The sequence below is a fragment of the Rattus norvegicus genome, chromosome X (assembly GCF_036323735.1).
Source record: "Rattus norvegicus strain BN/NHsdMcwi chromosome X, GRCr8, whole genome shotgun sequence".
Lineage (NCBI taxonomy): Eukaryota > Metazoa > Chordata > Mammalia > Rodentia > Muridae > Rattus > Rattus norvegicus.
This window is the reverse complement of record NC_086039.1, coordinates 77,953,988-77,960,718: the sequence shown is the minus strand read 5'-3', so window position 1 is coordinate 77,960,718 and position 6,731 is coordinate 77,953,988.

The following is a 6,731-nucleotide window of genomic DNA, read 5'->3' as shown; positions in this document are numbered from 1 at the left end:
ACTAAATGCTGTCTTTTATAAAAGTTGCGATGGTATGGTGTCTCTTCACAACAGAACACTGACTAAGACAAGGCTTTTCATATCCTTTCCCCAAGCACTCCATCTTCTATTTCCATATCTTTCGATATATTCATGTGTGTTTGTAGTGAGAATAAATGTTTCCATTTATGCACGTAGAATCCAAAAGCTAACATTGAGAGTCTTTAGCTAATACTCTTCACTTAATAATAATAATAATAATAATAATAATAATAATGGTAATAAATATTATTATTGTTTACAATGTCATTATTTGATATATGATCTATCATAAAACCAGCAATCACCTGGAATACACACACACACACACACACACACACACACACACACGAGTCATTATTCTAGGGCTAAATTTTATACGAGTGCTGGGGATCTGAACTTAGGTCTTCATTTTCCTAGCCCTGCAAGTTATTGCTTTAAACATAGTGGAATGCTGGCAATGTAGTTTAGTTGGTTGGCTTTTGACCTACCATTCATGAGGCCCTGAGTTCAATGTACAAGACCACCAATACCCAGTATAGTAATACAGGTGAACTACATGAGGTAGAAGCTGGATGACGGGGAGCTCTAGGCTGGCCTGCAATACAGGAGACTCTATCTCGAAGTAATAGAAAAGAAATATTAACTATGCAAGAAATCTCAGGATGACTATTCCTTTCCAAGTTCAGGAACAATAGTGCATTGGGGTATTTTAAAGAAACAGGAGAAGAGACTACACTCTGCCCACATTTCTGATCCCAGAGGTAAACACCTAACACCATCTGGGAACCCGGTGCACTGGGGCTCCCAGAAAAGGCTGCGCAGGCCCTCCTGGTTGCCACCCACACAGAGAGCTCAAAAGCAGCCCCCCACAAGCAACTTGAGCCACGGGACCACAGGTTAAACCAACTTTTCTCCTCTAAGGGACCTGCCTGGTGGACTCAGGACACAGGCCCACAGGAACAGCTGAAGACCAGTAGACAGGAAAGACTACACGCCCAAAGCAGAACACTCTGTTCCCACAACTGGCTGAAAGAAAACAGGAAAACAGGTCTACAACACTCCTGACACACAGGCCTATAGGAAGGTCTAGCCATTGTCAGAAATAGCAAAACAAGGTAACACCAGAGACAACCTGATGGCGAGAGGCAAGCACAGGAAACCAAGCAACAGAAACCAAGACTACATGGCATCATCAGAGCCCAATTCTCCCACCAAAGCACACACTGAAAATCCAAATACACGAGAAAAGCAAGATCTAGATTTAAAATCACATTTGATCATGATGCTGGAGGACTTCAAGAAAGACATGAAGAACTCCCTTAGAGAAACGCAGGAAAACATAAGTAAACTAGTAGAAGCCTATAGAGAGGAATCACAAAAATCCCTGAAAGAATTCCAGGAAAACACAATCAAACAGTTGAAGGAATTAAAAATGGAAATAGAAGCAATAAAGAAAGGACACAGGAAAACAGCCCTGGATATAGAAAACCAAAGGAAGAGACAAGGAGCCGTAGATACAAGCATCACAAACAGAACACAAGAGATAGAAGAGAGAATCTCAAAAGCAGAAGATTCCATAGAAATCATCAACACAATGGTCAAAGATAATGTAAAGCGGAAAAAGCTACTGGTCCAAAACATACAGGAAATCCAGGACTCAATGAGAAGATCAAACCTAAGGATAATAGGTATAGAAGAGAGTGAAGACTCCCAGCTCAAAGGACCAGTAAATATCTTCAACAAAATCATAGAAGAAAACTTCCCTAATCTAAAGAAAGAGATGCCCATAAACATACAAGAAGCCTACAGAACTCCAAATAGATTGGACCAGAAAAGAAAGTCCTCCCGTCACATAATAGTCAAAACACCAAATGCACAAAGCAAAGAAAGAATATTAAAAGCAGTAAGGGAAAAAGGTCAAGAAACATATAAAGGCAGACCTATCAGAATCACACCAGAATTCTCACCAGAAACTATGAAGGCCAGAAGATCCTGGACAGATGTCATACAGACTCTAAGAGAACACAAATGCCAGCCCAGGTTACTGTATCCTGTAAAACTCTCAATTAACATAGATGGAGAAACCAAGATATTCTATGACAAAACCAAATTTACACAATATCTTTCTACAAATACAGCGCTACAAAGGATAATAAATGGTAAAGTTCAATATAAGGAGGCAAGCTACACCCTAGAAAAAGCAAGAAACTAATCGTCTTGGCCACAAAACAGAGAAGAAAAGCACACAAACATAATCTCATATCCAAATATGAATATAACAGGAAGCAATAATCACTATTCCTTAATATCTCTCAACATCAATGGTCTCAACTCTCCAAAAAAAAGACATAGATTAAGAAACTGGATACGCAATGAGGACCCAGCATTCTGCTGCCTACAGGAAACACACCTCAGAGACAAAGACAGACACTACCTCAGAGTGAAAGGCTGGAAAACAACTTTCCAAGGAAATGGTCTGAAGGAGCAAGCTGGAATAGCCATTCTTATATCAAATAAAATCGACTTTCAACTAAAAGTCATGAAAAAAGGTAAGGAAGGACACTTCATATTCATCAAAGGAAAGATCCACCAAGATGAACTCTCAATCCTAAATATCTATGCTCCAAATACAAGGGCACCTACATACGTAAAAGAAACCTTACTAAAGCTCAAAGCACACATTGCACCTCACACAATAATAGTAGAAGATTTCAACACCCCACTCTCATCAATGGACAGATCATGGAAACAGAAATTAAACAGAGACGTAGACAGACTAATAGAAATCATGAACCAAATGAACTTAACATATTTATAGAACATTCTATCCTAAAACAAAAGGATATACCTTCTTCTCACCACCTCATGGTACTTTTTCCAAAACTGTCCATATAATTGGTCATAAAACAGGCCTCAACAGATACAGAAAGAGAGAAATAATCCCATGCGTCCTATCAGACCACCACGGGCTAAAGCTGGTCTTCAATAAAAATAAGGGAAGAATTCCCACATATACATGGAAGTTCAACAACTCAATGATAACCTGGTCAAGGAAAAAATAAAGAAAGAAATTAAAGACTTCTTAGAATATAATGACCCAATTGGACAGGATGGATGAAGCAGGGAAGTGCAGGCAGACGGGAGCCGGATGTGGATCTCAGAGACACAGCCAGAATGCAGCAAATACAGAGGCGAATGCCAACAGCAGACCACTGAACTGAGAGCGGGATCCCCGTTGAAGGAATCGGAGAAAGAACTGGAAGAGCTTAAAGGGGCTTGAGACCCCATATGAACAACAATGCCAAGCAACCAGAGCTTCCAGGGACTAAGCCACTACCTAAAGACTATACATGGACTGACCCTGAACTCTGACCTCATAGGTAGCATTGAATGTCCTAGTAAGAGTACCAGTGGAAGGGGAAGCCCTGGGTCCTGCTAAGACTGAACCCCCAGTGAACGTAATTGTTAGGGGGAGGGCAGCAATGGGGGGAGGATGGGGAGGGGAACACCCATAAAGAAGGGGAGGGGGAGGGGTTTGGGGGATGTTGGCCCAGAAACCGGGAAAGGGAATAACACTCGAAATGTAAATAAGAAATACTCAAGTTAATAAAAAAAAAAGAATATAATAAAAATGAAGGTACAATATACCCAAACTTATGGGACAGAATGAAAGCTGTGCTAAGAGGAAAACTCATAGCTCTGAGTGCCTGCAGAAAGAAACAGGAGAGAGCATATATCAGCAGTTTGACAGTACACCTAAATGCTCTAGAACAAAAAGAAGCAAATATACCCAGGAGGAGTAGAAGGCAGGAAATAATCAAACTCGGAGCTGAAATCAACCAAGTAGAAACAAAAAGGACCATAGAAAGAATCAACAGAACCAAAAGTTGGTTCTTTGAGAAAATCCACAAGATAGATATAATGAGAGGACACAGAGAGTGTGTCCAAATTAACAAATTCAGAAATGAAAAGGGAGACATAACTACAGAATCAGAGAAAATTAAAAAAAATCATCAGATCCTACTACAAAAGCCTATATTCAACAAAACTTGAAAATCTACAGGAAATGGACAATTTCCTAGACAGATACCAGGTACCGAAGTTAAATCAGGAACAGATAAACCAGTTAAACAACCCCATAACTCCTAAGGAAATAGAAGCAGTCATTAAAGGTCTCCCAACCAAAAAGAGCCCAGGTCCAGATGGGTTTAGTGCAGAATTCTATCAGACCTTCATAGAAGACCTCATACCAATATTATCCAAACTATTCCACAAAATTGAAACAGATGGAGCACTACCGAATTCCTTCTATGAAGCCAAAATTACTCTTATACCTAAACCACACAAAGACCCAACAAAGAAAGAGAACTTCAGACCAATTTCCCTTATGAATATCGAAACAAAAATACTCAATAAAATCCTGGCAAACCAAATCCAAGAGCACATCAAAACAATCATCCACCATGATCAAGTAGGCTTCATCCCAGGCATGCAGGGATGGTTTAATATACGGAAAACAATCAACGTAATCCATTATATGAACAAACTGAAAGAACGAAACCACATGATCATTTCATTAGATGCTGAGAAAGCATTTGACAAAATTCAACACCGCTTCATGATAAAAGTCCGCGAAAGAATAGGAATTCAAGGCCTATACCTAAACATAGTAAAAGCTATATACAGCAAACCAATAACTAACATTAAACTAAATGGAGAAAAACTTGAAGCAATCCCACTAAAATCAGGGACTAGACAAGGCTGCCCATTCTCTCCCTACTTATTATTCAATATAGTTCTTGAAGTTCTAGCCAGAGCAATCAGACAACAAAAGGAGATCAAGGGGATACAGATTGGAAAAGAAGAAGTCAAAATATCACTATTTACAGATGATATCATAGTATATTTAAGTGATCGCAAAAGTGCCACCAGAGAACTACTAAACCTGATAAACACCTTCAGCAAAGTGTCTGGGTATAAAATTAATTCAAATAAATCAGTATCCTTCCTCTACACAAAAGAGAAACAAGCGGAGAAAGAAATTAGGGAAACGACACCCTTCATAATAGTCCCAAATAATATAAAATACCTCAGTGTGATTTTAACCAAGCAAGTGAACAATCTGGATAATAAGAACTTCTAGCCTCTGAAGAAAGAAATTGAAGAAGATCTCAGAAGATGGAAAGATCTCCAATGCTCATGGATTGGAAGGAATAATATGGTAAAAATGGCCATTTTACCAATAGCGATCTACAGATTCAATGCATTCCCATCAAAATACCAATCCAATTCTTCAAAGAGTTAGACAGAACAATTTGCAAATTCATCTGGAATAACAAAAAAACCAGGATAGCTAATACTATCCTCAACAATCAAAGGATTTTTGGGGGAAATCACTATCCCTGAACTCAAGCAGTATTACAGAGCAATAGTGATAAAAATTTAATGGTATTGGTACAGAGACAGACAGATAGACCAGTGGAATAGAATTGAAGACCCAGAAATGAACCCACACACCTATGGTCACTTGATTTTTGACAAAGGAGCCAAAACCATCCAATGGAAAAAAGATAGCATTTTCAGCAAATGGGGCTGGTTCAACTGGAGGTCAGCATGTAGAAGAATGCAGATCGACCCATGCTTATCATCCTGTACAAAGCTTAAGTCCAAGGGGATCAAGGACCTACCCATCAAATCAGATACACTCAAACTAATAGAAGAAAAAGGGGGGAAGCATCTCGAACACATGTGCACTGGAAAAATTTCCTGAACAAAACACCAATGGCTTATGCTCTAAGATCAAGAATTGACAAATGGGATCTCATAAAACTACAAAGCTTCTGTAAGGCAAAGGACACTGGTTAGGACAAAACGGCAACCAACAGATTGGGAAAAGATCTTTACCAATCCTACAACAGATAGAGGGCTTATATCCAAAATATACAAAGAACTCAAGAAGTTAGACCGCAGGGAGACAAATAACCCTATTAAAAATGGGGTTCAGAGCTAAACAAAGAATTCACAACTGAGGAATGCTGAATGGCTGAGAAACACCTAAAGAAATGTTCAACATCTTTAGTCATAAGGGGAATGCAAATCAAAACAACCCTGAGACTTCACCTCACACCAGTGAGAATGGCTAAGATCAAAAACTCAGGTGACAGCAAATGCTGGCAAGGATGTGGAGAAAGAGGAACACTCCTCCATTGTTGGTGGGATTGCAGACTGTTACAACCATTCTGGAAATCAGTCTGGAGGTTCCTCAGAAAATTGGACATTAAACTACCTGAGGTCCCAGCTATACCTTTCTTGGGCTCATACCCAAAAGATGCCCCAACATATAACAAAGACACGTGCTCCACCATGTTCATAGCAGCCTTATTTATAATAGCCAGAAGCTAGAAAGAACCCAGATGCCCTTCAACAGAGGAATGGATACAGAAAATGTGGTACATCTACACAATGGAATATTACTCAGCTATCAAAACCAAAGACTTTATGAAATTCATAGGCAAATGGATGGAACTGGAAAATATCATCCTGTGTGAGGTAACCCAATCACTGAAAAACACACATGGTATGCACTCATTGATAAGTGGCTATTAGCCCAAATGCTTGAATTACCCTAGATGCACAGAACACATGAAACTCAAGAAGGATGACCAAAATGCGAATGCTTTACTCCTTCTTTAAATGGGGAACAAGAACAC